This window comes from Zootoca vivipara, chromosome 3, assembly GCF_965207765.1.
Source record: "Zootoca vivipara chromosome 3, rZooViv2.hap1.1, whole genome shotgun sequence".
In the NCBI taxonomy this organism is placed as follows: Eukaryota; Metazoa; Chordata; class Lepidosauria; order Squamata; family Lacertidae; genus Zootoca; species Zootoca vivipara.
In genome coordinates, this window is record NC_142586.1 from 65,493,152 (window position 1) to 65,518,836 (window position 25,685).

The following is a 25,685-nucleotide window of genomic DNA, read 5'->3' on the forward strand; positions in this document are numbered from 1 at the left end:
AGAACTAAACAATTGCAGCATCACTACTCATGGCACTGTGTGTGTGGAACATTGCAACCGAAGTTGTGCATGTGTTGGTATTTGTGTAGAGCCACTTCTCACATATGCTGAAGAACACAGAGATGGTGAGGAGTATAGATGGTGGGCTCAGCTGTAGCAGGGAACAGAGTTAGCTTCAACTGCTCTGATACATTATTTGAATGCATGTGTGTCTGTGGGGTGCCATCTGTGTTCTGAAACCTGCTGCTGTCATACTAATGCAAATATGAAATGGAACACATATTGGGCTTGGGGAATCTGTAGTGCAGGTGCTGTTGAATTTCAACTCCTGTCATTCCTAAACATTGCCTATGTTGGCATGGGATGATGGGATGTGGGACTCCAACAACATCTGAAGAGTCACAGCTTCCCCAGTCCTGACCTAACAGAATAACACTTTTAAAAAGTTTAAAAATGACAATGTGGCTTGAAGAGTATGACTATGAGATCCCCCCCCCCCCGGCCCCAGCAACATTTCTAGCTTTTGAGGAAAGGGGAAAGCAGATACGTGAACAAATGGCAGGACCTGAGAGATGGGAGAGTTGTGTGGAGGCCCAGTTTGCTTTGAAAGAAGGGGGGGATGGTTTATAGGATGATTCTAAAGTTTCTGAGGTTTATTATTATTATTATTGTCCATTGAATTTCTCTGCCAGCAGATTCTATCCCGATGGTCGTGATGACAGACACTGTCCCAGCGAAACCAAAGGCCATTATACATTTGTGGACAGAAAAGCAGAGAAACCCACACATCTTACTTTCATCTACGAGGGACATTTCCTTTGTTACCATCTTCCAAAGAAATATTTTTCTCTCTTAAATGTTTCATGAACCCCACTGTTCCAATAACTGGAGTATTGTGTTGTTGAAAATAAAAAAAGCATTTGTAAGAAGCTCTTCTGCAACTATCTATAAATAGACCCCTTTGCAATCCAAGAAATAACATGTTGTTTTGGGGGAAGGGAAGCACTGACATTGCTGTTCTATTGTCACCCAATGGTAATTGAAAATGTGTTTCTGTATTCCTCTGTAGGCAGAGTGCAAATTGACAGAGGGGGGATGGAAAACCTCAGTGATAAACAAGAAAGATTTTGTGACTTCTATCTTGCACTAGTGATCTTAGGTTCTTCTTTCTTATTATCCAGCTCATTATTCCCACCAATTCCACAGTGGTACACTGTTTCCGCCCCCGCCCCCCAATGTGTCTCCTTGATTCAATTAATAGTGAAGTGTCTCATGTGCTGAAGCAAGAATTATAGTCTAAAACAATCATATGGCACCCAGTTGCACTTGCCTTTATCATTTTGTGGATGTTTTGTACTGAATTAAAACTGAGGATGATGAATTAATATGTTGCATCCAGTGATACCTAAACTGAGATGGCTTATTGCAATCAACTCTGGCTTGTTTTTACTGACTGTTGGGCTGTAAAGAGATCATGTGGAAGATGGCAGCAGTTCCACATTTTTCCAGATGATCAAATGTCAGCTGCAGTTATCACATGCCCATATGAATGCATTCCCTCACTGCGAGAAGAAAAGCTACAGGGAACCAGGCAGAGGGCCTTCTCGGTAGTGGCACCCGCCCTGTGGAACGCCCTCCCATCAGATGTCAAAGAGAAAAACAGCTACCAGATTTTTAGAAGACATCTGAAGGCAGCCCTGTTTAGGGAGGCTTTTAATCTTTAATCGGTTATTTTATTCTTCCGTTGGAAGCCGCCCAGAGTGGCTGTGGAAACCCAGCCAGATGGGCGGGGTATAAATAAATTATTATTATTATTATTATTATTATTATTATTATTATTATTATTATTACAACAACAACCTTTCCTGATAGGCTTGGACCAGCTCCAAAAATGAAGCAACAGCCTCTTACACTGTGGTTTTTGCTCAGACTGAACCAGCCAGGTAATTCTGAGGCGGAAGATAGATGTGGGCACCCATCTATTAGGATCTAGACCGGGACCACCAGCTCATGTCAGATAGGCCACCGAAAAGCAATCAAATGGCAATGATTTTCAATCACTACTGACAGGAGGGTGGGTTCAAACCAGTGACCTAGAGGTGAAATGCTCCATCTCCTATTACTAATCCTCAAAATTATTCCTTTTCCCACAGCTGAGCCATGAACGACGTGGAAAAAAAAGAAAAGGAATGTGAGAAGAATTGCAATGGGCATGCAGTGGCAGTAATTCATGAAAGGCTAGCAAAAATCCATGCCTAGTATGTGAATATTGTTACGTTGATAGCATTGTCTGGACATTCTTGCTGCTTTTCCTGACAAGGGTTCAAGAAATGAGAAACAAAAATTCACTCTGGTGGACCTGTTCAAAGTCCATACTTTGAACTATGAATTGTATAACATACCGCTTACTACTGAGTAAATGGGTATAGGCTTGCACTGTCAGTCCTATATGATTTAACGGGAATCATGCAAATTAAAACTGTCATTGAGATAAAGCAAAGTCAGCCAGATTTGCCCAGTGTTACCAGCCTATTCCTGATACATGTGGAATCTTGTGCAAGTCTGTCTTCATTTTCTTGATTAAACCAAGTCTCAAGGAAAAAGTGTTATTGGTTAGACTTCTCCTTCATTGTCCAGCTGATGGTCCCGTTGCCCCTCATACTACTGGTGCATGAAATCAATACAGCAGCTATGTGATTAAAGCATATGTTCTGCATTGTGCATTGACAGCTTTAATTTTCATGCCTGCAGACCTTGTTCACCATAGCCAAGGTGCTGATACATGAAGAGGAACTAATGCATGCTTATTTGCAGCCAATGTGCTGTATCTGACTTAATACACATCAACAAATTAGCCCGTGTGAATTCTGAAGGAAAGTGCTTTTGAAAGAAACCTGGGATTTGTATGAGCCACCTTGCGTCACAGTGTGCAGATTAATGTATTCGAGCCTCTCCTCCCGCCCCCACCCCCAATAGAAATCAGCCCATAAGAAGAGATGGTGCTGGAGTCAAAGGACTCTGTATACAGTATAGAGTGTCTCTGATTCATTGAGCTGAGAGCTTATTGACTGGCCAAGCCTAACATGTTTACAGAACCTGAGCAGCTTAGAACCTGTGCTACACTCAAACACACAATTCTTTTCTCGCCCTGAGAGAAATACTTCCCAGATTGACATCTGCTGTTCAATAGCTGCCTAATGAGTTGCTTAGAAACTGTTACCAAAAATTAATGAGTCAAATCACAGTTACACTTACCATACTGCAGATCACCTTACTGTATTGGATTGCCGTTAACTTCTGTCTATAGATTGTTTTGCCACAAATACTGGTTAAATGGGGTAACTATTCCAGCAGACTGCACTGTCTCTTTTTCTTAGGTGTTAATTGGGTGCCTCGGGGTTCCACCCTCTCCCCCATGCTTTTTAACATCTACATGCAGCTGCTGGGAGAGATCATCAGGGGGTTTGGGCTGGGTGTTCATCAGTATGCGGATGATACCCAGTTCTACCTCCCTTTTAAATCAGAACCAGTGAAGGAGGTGAGTGTCTGGAGGATGGATGGCGGCTAACAGATTGGGGTTGAATCCTGACAAGACATATGTTCTGTCTTTGGGGGACAGGGGGCGGGCTCACAGCTGTCCATGGAGGTGCAGGTCAATTCTGTGTCCAGGGCAGCTGTCTACCAGCTCCATCTGGTACACAGGCTGAGACCTTACCTGCCCACAGACTGTCTCACCAGAGTTGTGCATACTTTGATTATCTCCTGCTTGGACTACTGCAATGCGCTCTACGTGAGGCTACCTTTGAAGGTGACTCGGAAACTACAACTAATACAGAATGCGGCAGCTAGACCAGTGACTGGGAGTGGCCACCGAGACCATAAAACACCGGTCCTGAAAGACCTACATTGGCATCCTGTATGTTTCAGAGCACAATTCAAAGTGTTGGTGCTGACCTTTAAAGCCCTAAACAGCCTCGGCCCAGTGTACCTGAAGGAGCATCTCCACTCCCATCATTCATCCTGGACACAGAAGTCCAACTCCAAGGGCCTTCTGGCAGTTCCCTCCCTGCGAGAAGTGAGGTTACAGGGAAACAGGCAGCGGGCCTTATTGGTATGCCATGTGGAACGCCCTCCCATCAGATGTCAAGGAAATAAACAACTACCTGACTTTTAGAAGACATCTGAAGGCAACTCTGTATTGAGATTATTATTATTTTATGTCTAATGTTTTGCAATTTTTTTATGTTTTTATGTGCTGTAAGCCGCCCATAGTGGCTGGGGAAACCCAGCCAGAGGGGCAGGGTATAAATATTAAAATTGTTGTTGTATGAAAAACGCATTTTATGACAAAGTCAGTAGTAAATATAAACAGATGGTTTCATTTGACTCATAACCCCTGTTGCTGAAAAATATACACAGAGCCATTCTCTCATGTATGGCGCATAGCTGTGATGACACCAAACAGGCTTTTACGGGACTGGGGCTCCAATCCTATTGCATGGTACTTTTCTCAGGCACAAATGAAGATAGGATGCAGACAGGTGGTCTCAACAACAGGGGATGAAATATTTATCCATCTGATTGTGCTCCTAGCCTTGACTCTCGTTTTGAGACATAGCTTACCCCTTTTCAGCTGAAAAGGGTCCTTGCTGTGAAGGCATCTGGCCTTCAACCTCATTTTCAAAAGCATGGGCAATACTCAACTATCTCCTTCCATCAGAACAAGGATTTCTGCTTGCCCAGGACCTGAGGGGGGGGGGCGACAGATTTGGGAGGGGGGGCAGTGCTGTTGCTCAAGCAGAAACCCTTGATCCCATGGAACAGAGTTCCTGTTAACACTCACATCCAGCCGCCCACAAGCACACTCTATATTCAATTAGGATTGGGACTGCAGTGGCAGAGGCTGGCTTGTCACTTGTAGCCATGTTCCCTCCACTGTTAAGAAGCGTCTTAACAAGGTGAAGTGTTGAGATTCCTGCCAAATATTTTTGGCAGTTTTATTTGGCAAAATAATATATTGTATATGGGACCCATCCCTAAATATTACCAGTCCCGAAATCAAACTCATTTTTTTAGACCAGACAATACATGCAATACGTGTACAATATGTGACTCACCATTTGTGCCAGACCACCAGCCAGCTGCTTAGCAGTCTCCTTGTTTTTGCAGTCTCCAGTGAGATGGCAGAGGGGGGTGAAGAGTGGGGAGCAGAGGGCTTATTAAGTCCCAATTAAACAACCGTACAAGGCTGGCAGGCTGCAAGCAGCTTGATGGCTCACGAGCTGTACAGACTTGCCTTGAACACTTCCTTTCCCACTACCCACTGGCAGAGTTTCAATCCTGAAAGCTTCATTTGTTGCAGTCCCTTCAACTGTGTGGGTCACCCTAAAGTCACTAGCTCTGCTGAGAAGGAATGACTTAACATAGGGATGAAAAGGTGAGAGCCAAAGAATGATGTGCTTGGGGAAATCTATCCCCAAATCTCCCAGTGACAAATTTCTGAGCCGTTTCTCTTGCTTCACTTATTTCCTTCTCCAAGGAATTGCCTGTTAACACAAACAAACAAGGCAACTCAATAATATACAGTTAGATAGACGGGGATCTATTGAGCCAATTCGAAGTTAGGTGGATAGCAAGTGCTGAAATATTATAGCTGTTACCTTTGTGCAGTGAGACATTAGCTCTCTGTTATTTACACTTCCATATAAAGGCCTGGCAAGCACTATTCTGGGGTGTCAACATTATGGCAGTAGAGTGTGCTTGTGGCTGGCTGGATGTGAGTGTTAACAGGAACGTGAATTGAAAGTATTTCTCTTGAACCAGAAATATTGTAATCATATAGGGCTCAACAATGTTTACTTTAATCACTTTTTAATCACGGACCAATTCCCCCTTTACATCTTAATTAGATGCCATGTATTTTATTTCAGGGTGCTTTTTTAAAGTGCTGTGATTATGTTATGCTAACTTAAATGCTATGCCCCAAATAGTTTATGTTGAATTGTGCACCATGAGTCTTATTTGCAGATTTAAACAACCTGTTGCCTTTATATAACCCCTACAAATGTGCATACAAAGAACAGTTCATTTAGAATGCCATAAAAGTGGCATTTCTGGAGCTTAGGGGACGATTGCTTCTTGAAATATGTCTGCAGATTCCTTGCCATACGGCAGGAAAATCTCTGATGTGTCCTGGTTTTCGGGTTTAAAGATGGTGTCGGGGGGAATGTCAGGAACACCTGAATGTTTGGTAACGTGAGGGGAAAAGCAGTAGAAACAGCTCTAAAAGATCAAAATCATTATTTTGGGGGGAGGTTTCCCCATAAAAGCTAAACAGTGTTGGTGGGTTTCTAAAAAAAAGTTCAACAATTGGAGATCTAAACATTTTAGCGGGGAAACTCCAGCCCATGGGCCAAATTTGCCCCCTGAGCCCATTTCCGCCATGGTGGTCCTGCCCAGCTGTAAAAGTTGGCCTGTGAGGAGAAATAAAGGTCTGGTCCACCAAACTTCCCCACCCCTGTTATATAAGCGACTAGATGAGGGATACCATTTTAAATTTCTGTAAGGGGAGCAAAAAGTAAGTGCCCAAATGTTCAAAGTTGTTTCTCATGGATATAATTAAGATTTAAATTGTGGTTGTTTCTGATTTTTTTTATAAAAAAAAGTGTATGTTTGAAGGGCATTTGTTGTGGTTTTATTTTTGTATCTGTCAATAGCTAGAACTATAGTTACTGTATTTGAAGAAGTGTGCATGTACACGAAAGCTCATACCAATGACAAACTTAGTTGGCCTCTAAGGTGCTACTGGAAGGATATTTTTTTTAAATTTTGTTTCGACTACGTCAGACCAACATGGCTACCTACCTGTAACTATAGTTACTATAGTTCTCAACAGGCTTCTCAACACATTACACACGTTTTTCTCTCTCCCTCTTTCTTTCTCTCTCTCTTATTAAAAAAAAGGAATATATGTTTGGGCATACATACCTAGTCTAAGCAGATTACCTCTCAGGCTGATTGCCCGAGTAGCATTAAAAACTCCCGACAATTCTGTTTGTATACTGCTTTACAGAATCAGGATTCAAGATGAGCCTAACTGATTGGTGAATTGGGCCCAAACAACAACAACAACAATTTATTATTTATACCCTGCCCATCTGGCTGGGTTTCCCCAGCCACTCTGGGCGGCTTCCAAACTAACAAAATGAATTTCAATAGGGACACATGTAGGGTTCTACACTTAGGCAGGGATAACCAGTTGCAAAAATATACAATGGGCAATACCTGGCTCACCAGTAATACATGTGAAAAGAATCTAGGGGTTTTCATGGAACACAAGCTTAACATGAGTCAACAGTGTGATGCAACACCAAAAAAAGATGGTGCTATTTTAAGCTGCATTAACAGTAGTATAGTGTCCAGATCAAGGGAAGTAATAGTACCACCGTATTCTGCCTTGCTCAGTCCACACCTGGAATACCGTGTCCAGTTCTAGGTGCCACAATATAAGAAGCATATGGACAAGCTGGAACATGCACAGAGGAGGGCAACCAAGATGATCAGCGGTCTGGAAATCAAGCCTTAAGAGGAACAGTTGAAGTAGCTGGGTATGTTTTGCCTGGAAAAGAGGAGACTGAGAGGGAATATGATAGCCATCATAAATATCTCAAGGATTGCTACATGGAAGATGAAGCAAGCTTGTTTTTTCCTGCACTTGAGGGTAGAACTCAAAACTGTGGATTCAAGTTACAAGAAAGGAGATTCTGACTACACAACTAGAAGAACATTCTGACAGAAGAATGGTCTTCCTCAGGAGGTTGTGGACTCTCCTTCCTTGGAGGTTTTTAAGCAGAGGTTGGATGGATGCTTTAGCTAAGATATCAAACAATTTACATTTCTCCAAACAAACAAACAAACAAACAAACAAATAAGGCTTCTCTGGAACTGGCCTCTTTGCAGGAGTGGGGAGGAGCTTTTCACTGTTTCCCCCTCCAGCCCTCAGCAAACAAATTTTCATAGAGCATAGGAGCTGCGGAGGAAAAGGTGAAAGTTGCACCCCACCCCACCCTTTTGCCAACAGGAAACTATAAGCAGAATGCCACTCATAAGAATTTAGGAAACAAGCCATTTCACATAAATCAGGGCGCATACACATTTATTCCTGCCCCGTGCCTAGAAAGTATAGGTCTCAGCAGTCCCACCCTCCCTGCCCCACTCCTTTTCCAGGGAAAACTGCTCTTTAGCTCTAAATCTGAGCAAGCGTCAATCCAGAGAAAACCCAAATAGCAGTGTGCTCCAATTAATCTCTAAAGAGGGAGGGAGCAGTGATCCACTGAGTGATCTTTTCAGTACTAAATATATATGTGAATAAGCCAGTTTTGTGGCTGAAATCTTTTGCACTATTTTGCAAAGGCCTCTGCCAGACCCTCCAAGTGTGCCTATTTTCCAGGGATGTCCCTGATTTAGAGAAGCCATCCCACTTTCTGATTTGATCCCAGAACGTTCCACTTTTCCTTAGGATATCCCTATTTTCAATGGAGAAATGTTGGAGGGTATGGAGTTATCCGACCCCCCCCCCCCGAGGAATTTGAGATGCAATCCTATATATGGAAGCATTTTAATGTTTAATGCTTTATTATGTTTCTATACTTGTTGGAAGCTGCCCAGAGTAGCTGGGGCCACGCAGTAAGATGTGTATAAATAGTAAAATTATTATGGAAAAATGGGATGTTCCTATTTTCATCGGAGAAATGTTGGAGGGTATGCTGTGCTGTCCTTGTGCTGTGCTTCTCTCCTTATTGAGAGTCTGTAATTGCCTGAGTCAGCTTGACTATCATAGTAGTATTTAGGGGGCTTAATCTTCCCTTCATGTTTACTTTCGGCTTGCGTGCCCTAAGGGTGAATCATTTGGAATCTTGAAAGTGAGTTATTCATCTGCTCTTTATATTTGCAACTATTATCTCTTAGGAGTGGGAGGGAAAAAAACATAAAAAGAGACCTAATCTGGGAGGAACCACCAATGTCAGTTTGAGGGGGGGGGGAAGGATGCTTTTTTGTCTTTGCCCTTTTGGAGGTGAGAAGATAAAATTGCTTCTTTTAAAATACCTCAAGGTTAAAAAAAGGCCAAAAACAAAATAAAACCCTCCCTCTTGATTTTTCCCTTCCTTTCTCATTTCTTTAAGCCAAACTCTGCTATTTCACTACCATATCGTTAAAGGCATGAGAATAAAATCTTTTGTTCAATTTTAAGGTTTCTCTCTCTCACACACACATATTGACCAGTAAAAGAAAATCTGGACTGACAGGTTTTCTAGCCTTCCTTAAAAGGCTGACCTAGTACACGATCGGTAATTTATTTATTTTTGTGAAAATGGGCATTCATGATGATTTGGGCTCATAGTAGTAATGAGGTGGTTATTAGCAACCCACACTCTCAATACTGTCTGCACCTGCAAATGTTTCAGGATGGGCATTCTGCTTTGTTTCCAGTCAGTGCCTGCCCCATAGCTTAAAACCTATGGTTTGTATCCAGTGCGGCAAGAGTGGCTTTCTGTTCGCACAGTGAGATCTTTCTTCCGCTCTTTTCCCCACAACCACCCCCCAAATGTGGTCCACGGGATCCCCCAGATTTTGAGGGAGGGGGCTGCAAGGGAAATGAGAAATTTTCAATTCTGCTAATGGACATCTGTCACAAAGGTGGAATGGCAGCGTTAGATACAACCCTCTTATGTTCGGGCTAAGTGTGAATTGGTCCTCTGGTTGGGAATATGTGTGTTCCTTCCTCTAGTGAAAATAGTGGTAAGTGTCCAAACAAGGTAGTTCACAGTGGACCCCAAAATGGGAGGGAGGGGTAAGCAAGGCAAAAATGATTTAGATGTCGGCTGAAGGAGGGAATGAGAGTTGCCAACATTTGATCAGGGACAAAAATTATACTCTCAACTTCCTGAGACAGTTTGCAGATAGTATATCTATGAACCACAATTTCTTATTAAGCAGTGGGGGGTTTTATTCCCTCTGGCTTTACTGAAATTCATAGCTGTGTGTTGCTGCTACAAACCCAGGGACAACATTTATATTGAAGGTCCTTGGTCTAGCCAACAGTTTTAGTTAATAACTGGATTTGTTGTATAACAAAAATCCTGCTTTTATGAATATGATAGCTATTTAATTTGTACTATAAACTTATAAAGGAAACTTCCAATAAATGTTTGTTTTTTAAAACTTTCCAGAATACAAAGCACACTGACTTAAACATTATACTACCCTTTCCGTTTCTAACTGATTTGCTAGGAAATCATAATTGTCGTGGGCTGAAATGCTAGCATTTCTCTAAGCTCTTCCAGTGTTCCAGTGTTTTAACTTTCAATATCCTTTTTAACTGTCCAAGAACAAATAAAATTAATTTGCTTCCCAAATTCTCATTCTAAAACCGATTATAACAATTACCTGCCCAGTCAGTCTGTGTCATTGAGTACAAACAAGTCTGGCATAAAAATCAATTTTATTATCCTTAATTTTATTTTAGACACCTAATTTGTTTTTGTATTTGATACCTTTAGGCAAAAGCATAAAAGACTGCTGATCTCTTGGGTTTTTTCCCCCTGCAGGGAATGTAATTGGACACTATCTGATCCACAGCACTGCTATTCCAAAAAATACAGAAAAGCAAATGAAGAGGCAATATGTTTTTTTAATAAAAAAAAGAGAGGGGGGATGGGGAAGATGAAACTATTTAATGTATTTATGGTTACCTTCTGACTATAATAAGAAATAATTACATGAAGATACAAATGTGAAAGAAAGATGATCAAGTAGGCAGCTTGATCCAGTGTACAGGGAATGACCTGTTAAATAGCTAAACTTACTGATTTTCAATGGGGTTGACGTGTCAGAGAAGGAGCCCCATCCACCAGCTCTCAGCTGGTTCAATGCTAACCCAGTTACAGTGCCTTTGTAGAACCAAAAACATTTAAACTTTACAGATTTTTTTGGCCTATGAAAGCTTGGGCGCTTGGTGTCTTATAGTTCCAGAAGGTTCTCCAGTAGCCTGGGCATGTAAATGGTCCCTAGGAAGCAATACTTATTAATGTGATCACACCAGCTCATGTGTTATTTTCTCCACATGGCTCTGTTTATGAGCCCCCTCAGCATAGAGAATTTTAGAGGGTATGGACTGGCCCCCAAATGTAATTCAAGATTCCAAATTTAATTAGTAAGTGCAACTGCTGAAGGCCACGGCAGGTGTCAGGCGTCCTCTTGACACAAGTACTTTCATCCAGAAGTATCCTAAAATTCAAACTTCTCTGGTGGAAAGCTGAAGAGAACTAAGACAGAATATATACAGCATTCTCATATTCTTGCATTAAGTCTTGGTTTTCTTTCCAGGGTGTTTTGATTGTTTTCAGTTTCCTTAGGGTACTTGGAATAAAACAAGCACAGACAAAAATAAAGGTTTTAAGGTTTTAAAGATTATTATTACATTATAACTCACAACAATTTCGGCCAAGAAGGGTTTTGCTTTGTTTTGGGGGCAGTATTTTCGGCCTGTGTTTAATACAACAGCACTGTGACTCCAAAACAAATAGCCCTGTGGCTTAGAGGAAGTATGAACTTCTGTGCATTATCTTAGGCAGTTACACTCCATCAAGCAGATATAATATTCTGCCTTGGCAACCCTGTTGAACTCAAGAAGGTGACACATCAGTAGGGAAGGGAGAGGAAAACTTAGTCATTACGGTTTGAACTATTTATTATTAAGGAGAACCGCTGTCTTGTTCTTTAGCCAAGAGGCAGGTTTCTATTGTATCACATGCTTCATAGTTATTGAAATACTTAAAACCAAAGTTAAGATGTGTTGTTTGATGAAAAAATTGGAGTGGATCAAAATGAATGCAATTCTTTAGGACATAACTGCTTGGTGCAAACATGAAATGTCTATGTTAGTCTGTTTTTCAGCTTTCTTTCTTTTTTTGTCTACTTCTTGTTCCCAGCAAATGGATCAATACAGCCTATATTTAGCTGACGAAAAATGTGTTTTTCAGTCATTTATTTGGTTCAGAGTAGTTGTAACCATTGAAGTTCTTCTTTTCTTTCCTTGCACTAGCCCTGGGGACCTCTTGGTGTTCCCTTTGCCAACTGGCATCTGAAAACACATAACGTTATGTCAACATCAGGTGTCTTGACAATAATGAAGCTATGAGTTTACATCATCATCATTGTCACAAAGCACATTCACAAACTAGGTGGCGGAAATGTGGGTTTCAGTAGTAAAAAGGATATGTGTCTATTATTTCACCATCTTGGACCATCTTGCCTGGAAGACCTTCTCCCTGCTTTCCCCCCACCTGACTGATTCAAGCTTCAAATTCTGAGGCTGCTGAGCAGACACTTGGGCTGGGGTATTGTTGGGGGGTGTTGTATGGGGGGTGTTACTGACATAACTTTTTGCATCTTTTTAAAAAATCTTACTATGATTTTTGTGGAGATTATTTCAATTTGGTTGTTGTTATGTACTGAGCTGAATCCTAGAACAATAGGATCCAGAATGCAGCAGTCTGATTGGTCTGCAGGAGCCACGCAATCCAGCTCCAGGTGGAAGTGAATCAGCAACCTGATTGGCCTGCAGGAGCAGCCAATCAGGCTTCTGGAGAAAGTGAGTCCGCAACCTGATTGGCCTGCTTCTGGAGTCAAAATGAGAGTATCCCTAAACATTTTTTTTATAGAAAAAAAGCACTGGTTTTAACTATGGAAAATTATGTAGGGAAAGGTTTGGATTGCAATCTAAAAGAATAAGGAGAGGTTACAAGAAAAAAGATGGCCACTGCTTCTGTCTTCCTTATCATCACAACTGAATAAATATGCATCCTGATGTCATTACGCTATGCATTGTCCCATCCCCACTTCACGTTCATTTTAAAGGGTAAAGGGACCCCTGACAATTAAGTCCAGTTGCAAACGACTCTGGGTTTGCGGCGCTCATCTCACTTTACTGGCCGAGGGAGCCGGCGTTTGTCCACAGACAGCTTCCGGGTCATGTGGCCAGCATGACTAATCCGCTTCTGACGAACCAGAGCAGTTTACATGCTCAGTTTACATGCTCCGTTTACATGCCCCGTTTACATGTTCATTTTACTTTTTTATTATTTCAGTTTCTATCTTGCCCTTCAATGAATTCATGGTCCATAGGTAGGTTACAATGCAAAACATAAAGAAACAATAAATTCACATTAACGTTTCAAAATCAAAAGGTCAGATAAATATCCCAACGACCTTAAAAATTATTCAGACCAGACAATGTATCAGTTCACAGCTGGTGATTTTAATGCACTGGCCGTAAAGGGCTGGGCAAATAATTCCATCTTCAGCTGAACTTTGGTATTTCTCAAACCTCAATAGGAGTAGCACTCCATGAATGAGGTGCTACCACAGGGAAGGCCCACACCATTTACTATCAGTGAGGAAGGCAGTCCAACACGCATTATAATTACACACGATAATTACAGACTTGAAATTATATAAGAGAAGGAAAGAAGAAGGAAACCGCAACAGTGCCATGTGCCATGCAGTTTCTAGTTAGAGGAAATATTTCCTTATCAGTTCTAAGACTGGTTCAAAATCTATTAATAAGCTCCTCAACTAAAAGCATCTGTTTACCCAGGCTCTCATTCGACATGCTTACATTTGCCTATTTTTCTGTCAATTTCCACATTCATATCAACTTCTGTCCCCCAGTTTACTTACACATAGGGGGTTTCCAAAATACATTTGGTCTGCATCCACACTAATTCACCCATAGTGCAAAAATGAGGTTCTCCCCTCCTCAATATGGAATCATTCATACACACCGTTTTCAATCTGATGCAGAAGTGGGAACAGGATGCCTGGGTTATAAGGAAGGAGAATGTCTTTCCTGCCAGTAAAGTCTTCAGTAATATTTCCCTCAAAACCACAGAGCCTTACACGTGGCTGTATGTGAGGATTCTAGGAGCTCACCTACCGAAACAAATAAATGGGTCTCGATTGAGGAGAGAGTGAAGGTGGAGCCAAATTCTTAAGATCTAAGGTGCACCGTCGAATAGCAGGTGGGTGGCAAATTGTGCCTTTAAAAAAGAAACTTGAAGCTAGTGGATTCTGCAGATATTCCAGTGCAGCCATGATTTTGGTCACTTCCAGTACCTTACATCATCTTGAGTTCTGTGTGATCCCTGAATCATCCTTTCCTTTTAGTCAATTACAGGAACACTCTCTTAGCAGAGCTTTTACCTCCTCCTCTCTTTCGCTCCCAAGGGGCGGTTACTTTGCTGTTGGCAAGGCGTCTCTCCAGTGCTAATGAGCAGAGCACTTCCTTCCATGTGAAGCGGTGTGCAGTCCTCTGATCACATTTCTTTCCATCTGTCCGCTCAGTCATATCCTGCACTGAACTTTTGCCCTCTCTTTAACTGTGCTTCGAAACACTCAAACATAACAATGCATAGACTTAAGTTTATCTACCACAGCCAAAGCAGCCTTGGGGATAGTGATTTAATAATTCCTCTTGCAGGGATAAAGGTGTTTATAAATATGGATTTAAGTGGGGGGGGGGGGTTCCAGTGGGAGATAACTTTGCACCGTCCCTAGGGGTTTCTGTATGAGACATTATCTATTTAATTTACAAAGGCATCCACTTTGGGGGCCTCTTGTACATATTCTGCTTCACCTGAAATTGCTTTTGAGGATGCACACAACCTTAGCAAGCTTGGATCTCTTCCACTAATATCAACAGAAATATCCAATACAGTACAGAGCCCTTAGATTTTCCTATTTAGAGTTACAGAATGGGATGCTTTTAATGTTTAATCGATTGTTTTATTTTATTTTTCTGTTGGAAGCCGCCCAGAGTAGCTGGGGAAACCCAGCCAGATGGGCAGGGTATAAATATTATTATTATTATTATTATTATTATTATTATTATTATTATCTAGCCTCATTATCTAGCCTCATTTAAAGAAGATGATTACTGAGCAGCTTTACTTCAATCTGAATTCAGTATGCTTCTGAATCTCAGTTGCTGGCGATCATGATTGAGGAGAGGGTTATTGCTCTCATATCTTGCCTACCGGTTTCTTCTAGGCATCTGGTTAGCCACAGTGAAGAAAGAATGCTGGACTAGATCATTTGTCTGGTGTAGCAAGGCTTTTCTTCTTGTGTGCATTTGATTATTGGGTTGGAGAACCCTATGGAATAGATTTTGGGGGCCTGCAGGGACTACAGGGTGGAGGAGAGAAAAGAGAAGTCCCATTGCATGAATGGAACTTTGTTTGTGCAGTATTGGATACAACACATTGTCTTTTTCCTGTGTGATCCTTTGTATGCTTAAGATGCTCCCCAGACACACAGTTCATTTCATTAGCGGGATCGCTTCATGTTTATGGAAAGAATATCCGTCCAGCTGGTACAAACCTGGAAAGAGGATGTGGTATGTGTAGAAGGGGGTCACAATCCATGAAACGCAGCCATGATGGTTGGGTCTGATGGGGGATGGAATTCAAAACATCTGGAAGATACCAGGTTGGGGAAGGTTGGTTTAGGAGATTATGTAGGGGTTTTATTACAGTTGTGTGGATTAAACAAAATAAAATCACATCCCCCCCTTTCAATTCCAAATATTAATTAAAAATATAAATTCTCAAACCTACCAATTATTCGAAAATGCCTCTGATTCTATTTTGGACCGCAACGCAAAAGGAGTGAACCCAATTAAACCCCAAATAGTGTGCAGTGGTGAAAAGTGTATTTAGACTCACTTTCTTCTCCTTCTCTTAATCAAATCAGTGTTACGTTTAATTAAACTCCTTCTGAAATAATAAGCCTTCTAGGTTTACATGAGCTTTGAGATAATGTAGTTTAAACCATTCCAGCAACCAGCAGCAAACTGTTCACAATACAGTTCACTGTTCTTATTGAGTGGCTTAAGCAAGCAATGTACAGGAATGGAGTTTAATTCTATTTATTCTAGGTGAAAATGTGTTCATTTTCTGAGATACCTTTTTTTAAAAAATTATGCTTTACTGGTACTAGAGTATGCTAAATGATATTACACTTTGTTACATGTTTTTATAAGAGAAATGCCCATTGTGATGGGTGGGAGGTGGAGAAAGGTGTTTATATCGCAGGGACCAAATGCACTCTGTGAACAGACACACATCACACTCCTGGCTGCCCTCACATAGTTAATCTCCTTGGGTTGTATCATAAGAACACATGAAGAGCCCTTGTAGAGCAGACCAGAGGCACATCTAGTCCAGCACCTAGTCCAGCACCTAGTCCTGCAAGTAGGACACAAACACAGTAGAACCCTCCTGCTCAGGCATGCCATCTCAGGGGCTGAGTTGTCTTTGGCCCCCTCAGTATTTGTTGGAAGGCGAATGGCCCCCCTCAGCATCGAACATACCCTCCAATTCCTGGATTGAAAAATCCAGGATCAGCAGTGGTGCGGCACCGGAAGTCGCTTCTACGTATGTCCAGACATGCGTAGAAGCAACTTCCGGTGCCGGCGCTGCCCGATTTCCGGTGTCCATACATGGGCAGAGCGGCACCGGAAGTCACTTCTACGCATGTCCAGACATGAACAGAAGCAACTTCTGGTGCCGGGCTGCCCGTGTCTGCATGTCTGGGCACCAGAAATCGCTTCTGTGCATGTCCAGACATGCACAGACAGCCGGGAGCTGGGACATGGCCGCCAGCAGGAGCTAAATCTGGGGGATTTATGGGATATTAATCAAATCGGGATGACAGCGGAAAATGGTAACAAAAACGGGAGACTTGGCAGCTATGACATCGAGGGGCCCATTGCACATCTGCGACATCACTTGCGTCACACATCGCAGGTTCAGCTCCCAGCTCCTCAGACTTCTCCAGACAACACAACATTGTGCATGTGTGTGATGTCACACATGTGCAACATGCACCAGGCCCCTTCAATCTTGGGGACAACCTGGCGCCTCTGCTCCTGCTAACTACAGTGGTGCCTCGACTTACGAATTTAATCCATTCCGAAGGCACCTTTGTAGGTCGAAAAATTCGTAAGTCGAAAAGCGTCATTGGAAACGCGATATCCCATAGGAATGTATTGGAAACGGAAAAATTTGTAAGTCGAAGCAACCCCATCTAAAAATTCGTAAGTCGAAAAAACCCTATCTAAAACCGCTGCAGTTTCCGTTCGGATGTCGAGAAATTTGTAAGCGTGCGGCCATTTGCCCCATTCGTAAGTCGAAAAATTCAGTTGTCGAGTCGTTTGTAAGTCGAGGTACCACTGTATAAGCAAGTGGCTTTTAAAGGCAGACTGCCTCTGATACGGGAGATAATATATAACCATTATCTGTGACAGGATGCCAGCCTTCACCTCCATACGTTTGTCCAATTCCCTTTTAAAGCTGTCCCTTAATCTTTCATAACTATGCATTGTGTGAAGAAGCTCTTCCTTTTTGCCTGTCCTGTACTCTTCCAACACTCAGCTTCATTGAATGGCCCCAGGTTCAAGTATTAGGAGAGAGTTAGGAAAATCTTATCTCTGTCCACACCATGCGTAATTTTTACACCAGCTCAGTGGTACAGCATCTACTCTGCATACAGAAAATACCAGGTTCAGGCCCTGGGAGAGGCTTCTGAATGAAATCCTGAAGATCCACAGTCAGTCAATGTAAACAAGGTGGATCTAGAGGGGGAAATTCGAGAATGAGTTATTAACAGTAAATGGCCTTTTGGGCTTCTTCCGCGTGAATAGGAGTTCACTTTTTGAATAATAAGAATTATATGTCACAGGGGAGGAGCATCAGGATTTTAGAGATGCTTAGGTGGGGCATAGCCAAAGAAAGGTTGGAGACCACTGAGCTAGATAGACCAATGATCTGGCTTGCTATGACAGCATCCTATGTTTCCATGTCTTTTTCTCTCTCTTTTGAACTAGAAAGCCCCCATATGTCATGACCTTTCCTCATAGGGCCCGTGGATCATTCTGATTTCCCTTTTCAGAGTCATTTAAAACTCTACAATGTCATTTTTGAGGTGTGGTGACCAGAACTGCACACAGTATTCCAAGTTCAGTCACAGCAATGGGAGCTTTGCATTAGTAGCAATCACTTCCAATTTTTGCAAGGCAGGGCACCCAATTCCCACCAGTTCCCCATGCCCACTACGTCACCTTATCTCCTTCACCAACAAGCTATCCCTGGAAGGGAATGAGGTAATGCACAGACAGCTGCCTTTCTTTCAGCCCTTAACAAAGCAAGACACCAAGCGTACTGTGTCTCCTCGGTTCTTTGCACACAATGGTGAACTCAATAACTGATTGCGTAGCAGAAGACTAAACTTTACTTTTTTAAAAATTACTTCATTCAGTTGCTCCATGTATAAATGATTACTGTTAAATAATGCAGCCAGGGATTAATTTAGACTGCAGAGTGTGAACTGAGAAGAGTAATTACAAGGCCACAAGACTCACTTAATGAAGCTTAGCGAAGGTGAGAAATCAGGGAATTGAGTGGAGGCGGGGAGCTTAAGCAGGGTTGGGCTTAATAACTTGTTTAAAAAAAAAATCAAAGAGGAACGGGGAGGGGTTTAGGCAAATGAGGCTGGTTGGGAGTAGAAAGTGGATACACTCCCTTGGCTGCTCTGGGAGGAAGGGCAGGATATAAATTTAATAAATGAAATAGGAAGTTTAGATTGCTAGGAAGGAGGGAAATCCCTTAGATTATATCTACAGAGTAAAAATGGGTAACGATGATGGACTAGATTAGTTACTGAAATGATTTTCCCCCTGTTTTTGTCTCCCTATTGCTCCTTTTCCTCAAGTTCAGCGTCCATTCTAGTCTGTGATCCCCTTTGCGAGAAACAGAAATAAAATTATGCAAGGAGTCTTATGGCACCTTAACATATTATTGCAGTACTGGCCAATGTGAAAATGAGTTGCCATACCATATGCAAATGAGCATGAAGTGGGGAAAGACATCTTTATTGTGGGGCAACTGGCATGCCTATTGAATATTTCAGCCTTTTGATTTTTGGATTTGATTTTTTATATTTCTAGGCCACATTTCATTCAACTGAATTGCAAAGCAGCTTAGCAATAACATGCTAGATCATCACAACTACAAAAAAAATCATATAGAGTAAGCAGCACAATTACAACAAAAGTAATATAAAATAGCAACCAAAAAATAGCAACCAAAAATAGAATCTTCAAAAGACACATACACATAATGTCTGTGGCAACACTATTCTGAAGGCTGTTAGGGCTGGAAGGTGTGGCAAGGCAGGTGGAAAAAGCCATTGCTTAGTGGCCAGCACAAAGTCTCTCCCCAGTGGGCACATTTGGAACTTTGAGAAAGTGCCATGGGCTCCAGTCACAAAATGGCTGTCAGGGAACATGGCAAAATACAAACTAACTGCCACATCTAAAACAGCAGTAAAAGAGACAGGCAATAAAATGCTGTGGGCATGCCCCTCACCAGTTCCCCAACAATGGGTGGAAAAGCATCTACATCAGGAACTGTCACACTCACTCATAGACAGAAGCTCTTTGCATCTCCCCTCCATTCAGAATGGAAATCCTGGCATCCAGTTAACGGAGCAATGTAATTTACTAATCTAATTCTTCTTTCTTCTTTCTTTAAAACTAAAAAAAAAATACTAGTAAAAGTTAAGGTCACTTGAAATTAATCCTGAAATCATTCTAATTTTTAGGGGCGTGTGTCTGTCTTCAATTCTATTTAATGTAAATGAGTTACTCCACAACACTCATGGATAAATGAATGTTGTGAGAGCAGAGCAAAACACTCTGAGGTATTTCTCCTCCTAGCTCAGGCAATCATCCAAAGTAGAAAGAGATATCTGGCCCAGCTAAACACCATGTTTTTCTGTGAGCAGGATTTAACCCACTATCACACCAGGAGCAGATAGTGAGTTCAGACCTTGCAAAATAAAACATTTGAGATTTGAGTGCCATGTAAATACAACAACAATGTTTAAACACAAACACACACTTATTTTATTGCCTCACCTTTAAGGCATTAACTTAAAACTGGAGGCTTCAACAACAGGCCTCTTCCCCACCCCCCAACCTACTATCGCAGCCTTAATTTTTTGGATGAACCCTCAGCTGGAGATGAGACAAAATAAAATTATGAAAGACAGAAAACAGAGCCAGAAAAAAATGACCTCAGAATCATAATTTTCTCAACCATCACTGTAACGGAATGCAAGTCTGCGGCAGCAGGGGTGAAATTATAGTACAAATTACCATGCTATGCCAGATAAATTATTCTCTTCAGCACGGTTATTATGTGATAGATAAATAAATAGCACTGTTGGACTGATTGACAAAATATAAATGATCTGGAGCTAAGCAGAGCACCATGGAAAAAGCACTGCATAGCAACTTACATTTAATTTGAAATGAGATTTGCTATAACACTTAAAACAGTCCATGTTTAAACCAACTAGAATTTAACCTGTTGCAAAGAGGGTTTTGGTTGTAAAACACAGTATGTGCAATTGATTCTTGTCTAAATGCCGTGTCGAAAATAAACACTGTGTTACAGAGAAGTTTGGTTCGGCTGGAAATCTACATGTGCCCCAGAACCATGTCTGTAATTTGGCTTTGCTTTGAACAATGAGAATATCACCAGGGGCACCAGAGAAAGCGGTGGAAGTCAGTGCTGGTGAAAGCTTGAGATGCATGCTAACCACAAGCAGAAGGTTTCACCCTGGCCCAGTTAAGCAAAGGTTCCAATTATACTTAATGCAAGCGATGCTCCAAATTCAGCCAGTAATGTCCCATTGTAGCTAAATGGGTCTCAGCTGGAAAGCATACCCCACCTCAATTAAATTACATATCCTTTCACATTTTCTAAGAAACCCAAGCCTGTTGTCCAAACTCCTGTCACAAATGAAAGGACAGAGGCTCTTGCAAGTGCCTGTAAGAAAGAAAGCTTTATTCAAGGCTTACAGTAATTTGGGTCAGACGACTGGTATAGAACACCAGAGGCACAACTAAGAGTTTGAGAATGACACCAGGGGTCCAAGACTGGACAAAAGCTGTGATAGTGTCTCTTTAAACACGCAAGCTTCTCCTGCCAACTTTTAAAGGCCAGATATGGAATGCTTGCTTCCTACAAGACTGAAGGCCCACATCTGCTGCCAATGGTGGAAGTAGCACCAAGTTCTTGGTGAAATGATAGAGGTCAGCGCTTCTGGCTCCTCCTCCTCAAGCTGTCCAGCCATCCTGAACCAGTTGGGATTGCGGGACTTGTGACAACTTCCCCTTTCAGTGAAGACCAGAGCACAGGGCCATCTTTACCCGGGGCGCAAGGGGTGCGGGGCACCTGTGCGTCAAATTCTGGGGGACCTAAGCTCTTAACTATCTACCTCAGGGATGTCCAACCAGTCGACCGCGAATGGGTCACTTCCGTTCTCTTTTGTGGAAGAGCTGCAGAATCAATGTATCTGGCGACACCCCCTAGCGGTGTATTTCATTTTTGCATGATCGCAAAAACAGAAGACGGAGTTATCGCTGCTGCTTTTTATATTTTCATGTTAGCGGTTTTCACTGTTCCCCTCCTTAAAAGCTCAACTTAGACTTGCGCCCTTAAAAAAAGCTCAACAACTTTGACCAATTGGGGCGCTGGGTGGATCTTTGCATCCCAGTGGCACATATGCTAAAGATAGCCCTGCCAGAGCACATTGCTAATAGACTGCCTCTGTGTACACCTTCCCATTTCCTCGGCAGCCAATGTGCTCCCATTGCTGGCTCCCATACATGATGATAGCCACAATCCATACCTATCCTGTTGTTTCTTATGTGTTGATGCATTATCCCCCAAACCAGCTTCCATTTGATTTGAGAAAAAGAATGAGCTAGGTGAATTTTAAGCTGGTAGTGTGCACACAGCCTGTGTTAATGAAGCCCAAAGTACTCCTTTTTGCATTTCCTGAGAACTTCCAAGGCCACCCCTTTTTAGCAAAGGCAAAAGCACCTTGCGAAAAAACAGACTTAATGAACGGGGCAGTGACTGGGCTCCATTGTGTGCACCATGCCAAGCTCCTGCTGCCTTGTCCCTCCTTGTGCGCACCTCATTTGGGAGGCAGGAGATTAGTGCAGCCCAATCCATGCAGCCCTGCTGGCTGCTACTGTCTGGGGTACCATTGTACTCAATTGGGCTTACTTATTAGTACACATGTATATAATTGCATTGTTACTCACTGATTTATTGAACCCTTGTCTTCCTTAAAAAAAAACACACCGAGATACAAGTACCAGACGGAATGCTGATTAGCTGACAAAATGCTGCCAAGTCTTTTAATCGAAGATGAACATAAGGAATCCAGAAAGTTCATTTCAACCTGCTATAATCAGTGAGTGACATACAGCACCCAAGATACTTACAAGTATCCAAAATTAGCATCATTTTGACACCCATCATCTCCTTTCTTCTGAACATGTGCTGTATAGGCTGTATCCCATTCCAACCCATGAAGAACATCAGTATTCATCCAAGAGGTCATTTATTTTCTCTTCAGCGAATTTGACTGGAATCCAAAGTCAGAAATGAAGCTTCGTGTTCGCCATGTCCATCATTATTAGCCAAGCATATTAGATTTATTCTATTTTATTTTCTGGTAAGTGGATCTATAAGATGTTGGCAGCAATGGCTACATTCCTGACTCCTTAACATGGAGGAAAATGCCAACAAGTGACAGCAAATACAAAGAGGGCTGGTGAAGATTCCTCTCTAGAGAAAGGCCCTTGTCAGACTTTAAGAATACAGGAAAGGAAAGCAGAAAGAAAAGCAAGCTTAAAATTGACTTCTGCTCTACAGGGAATAAACTTGCACTCTTAGGAAACCCTACAGACTTGGAAACGAAGGGAATCAGGAAGAAAGAAACTGGACAGACACTTTATTTCACATAACGTTCTATGCAGGAGATATTGTGACACCTAAATTAAGCATTCAAACTTCCATTCTAGGGGATTCTTTAAGCTCCGACATGCTGAATAAAATATGTAGAAGAAAGTTGCTCCATTTTTGAGAAACTTTATAGAAGGAGTACTTGTTGCCTCTGTTCTCTGTCCCAGGTGCCCCTTTCCTAGCTGTGATACCTCAAAGTATTCAACTAGTAAGAGATGAAAGGCAGAGTCTCTTATTTCAGTACAGTATATGCTTTTATTTCATTTTAGGACTGAACATCACAGGCCTGTGCAATATCAGTCCCTACCTCAATGTTTTCATTTAACCCCTTGCCATTCCTTGCCCTGCTGTCCTCTAGATCAGGCATAGGCAAATTCGGCCCTCTACAACTCCCATCGTCCCTGACCACCGGTCCTGTTAGCTAGGGATCATGGGAGTTGTAGTCCCAAAACATCTGGAGGGCCGAGTTTGCCTATGCCTGCTCTAGATGTTTTGGATGACAACTTGTGCTGGCTGCAGTTGATGCGAGTTGTAACCAAAACATCTGAAGGCACCAGGAGAGGGTCAGCTACTGTAGAAGACAAGCCCATACCGACGGCCATTTCACCATGTGTTCCACCACATTTGTTCCTGGTGTGTGGTAAAATCCTCCTTACCACTTGGCAGGTTGAAGGTTGCCTCTCCTCTGGTCAGTTCTTGGACACAATAATTCAATGTATCAATAAATTTTCATAACCGGAATATGTATTGCTCTGAATCAAGAGGATATCATATTGCCAGTATAAACAGTATGGAAAACAAGGGGACAGTGGTATTCTTTTACCATTTATGTATGGGTTCGGGATGCTTTCATTCTTCATTCTTCAAGGTAGTTTGTTTTCACTTTCAGGACTGGCTCTCACCATTCTTGGGATTTATGCCCCTGATCATTTCTCTGCTTGTTTCTTACAGGAAATATTATAGCCAACTCCTAAAGTGCCTAATGAGCCTCATTCATGAGACCCAAGTATGGGAGCAGACCCTCCAAGTGTGGCTATTTTCAAGGGACGGTCCTGGATTTACAGAAGCAGTCCCGGTTTCTGATTGGATCCCAGAGTGTTCTTAGGACATCCCTATTTTCATCAGAGAAATGTTGGGAGGGTATGGTAGGACATTCCTATTTTCATTGGAAGTTATGGAGTTATGGAGTGACCCCCAGGCCAAGTGGATAAGTTACTATAAACCTTTAGGGGGCACTTTACCCAGGCCTGGAAGACCCACGGGACCTCAAGAAAACAGTCAGACCATTATTTATGACCACGTCGGCAAGGATCTTAATTGCCAAGAAGTGGAAAAGTAACAGTGTCCCCATAAAAATAGACTCGTTAACAAAAATGATCGAATACTTAAATATCACCAAAATACTGTAACAGGGAGAGTTGAGAGAAAATATGGTACAAAAAGTTAATAAGGAATGGATTATCTTCAAAGAATATCTTAAAAATTACGTAGAGAAGGCATATCTCCTGACAGATACTGAATGAATCTAGGAAACAGAGAGAATTTAACGAAACTAGAGTGGAAAACAATTGGATGAAGAGATTATTCAAAATGAAATGCGTATAGGTTAATTAAATATAAATTAGCACAATGAGAACAATTGGAAGTGAAGTCACTGTGGGTGTGTTTATGTGGGGTAGGTATTTAGGTAAATAGAAATTATTGTATGTAATATAGTTTTGTGTTATAGGTTAGAATGGTATAGCTGTATTGTATGGTGTGGTATGGTATTGTATTGTACAGCGGTACCTCGACTTACGAAGACGATCCGTTCCGTGGCCGTCTTCGTAAGTCGAGGTTTTTGGATGTCAGAGCGCTGCCACGGCACATGCGCGAAGTGTGATTTCGCGCTTCTGCGCATGCACCGACCGCATGCGCTGCTCTGCGCAGGTGCAGAACGCACGCACAGTGAAAGGACTTCTGGGGGTTGTCGACTTCAGAAGTTGAAACCTTCGGAAGTCGAAGCGTTCGGATGTCGAGGTATGACTGTATTGTATTGTATTGTTTGATATATGGATCCAGTCAGGAGTAATATTAGAACAGAATGTTCATAGATCTCTAGAACCTGTAGTTTGAGAGACAAATACAATGAGTGTTCCACTCTGGTGACAGGCTCTCTCAAAACTACAAATCTGATCTGGAGCTGAAGTCGGACTTCAAACTTTCAGGAAGCGTTTTTTGTCCGCCAGTCTTGATTAGAAGAAGTTGTGCTCTGGTTCTGTATTATCCGCTTGGACCAAATTCCATTTCTGCCTGCGCTGAAGGTGGAAAATATTAATAACAGGGAGGTTTGTCACCAGAGACAAATAGCTAACTGTAAAAAGAGCCAATTGGGCCCAGCATGCTCTGCTAATACACACCTGATAAAAATAATTTCCCCCTCACTGTGAGTGGCCAGTTTTATTAACAACTGATGATAATATGGAATGACAGTGGGGGGGGGAGCTTAAAATAATAAAAAGAAACCCTGCAGGTGAGTAAGATTGATTTTAATAAACGCTGTGGCAGGAATAAATCCCTAGGACCCCTCCTTTCACTCCTCTTTTTTTACCCCTACAGCACAACACCAGAGGAGTCTGTGAGTGTCAGTCGGAGCAGCAGGAGACCAGCGACAGGTTGAGCAGTATGCCTGACACAAGTGAAATCAAATCTCAAAGTAATATAATGCAGAACGTCTAATAGTATAGATTATGGAGAGAGGGT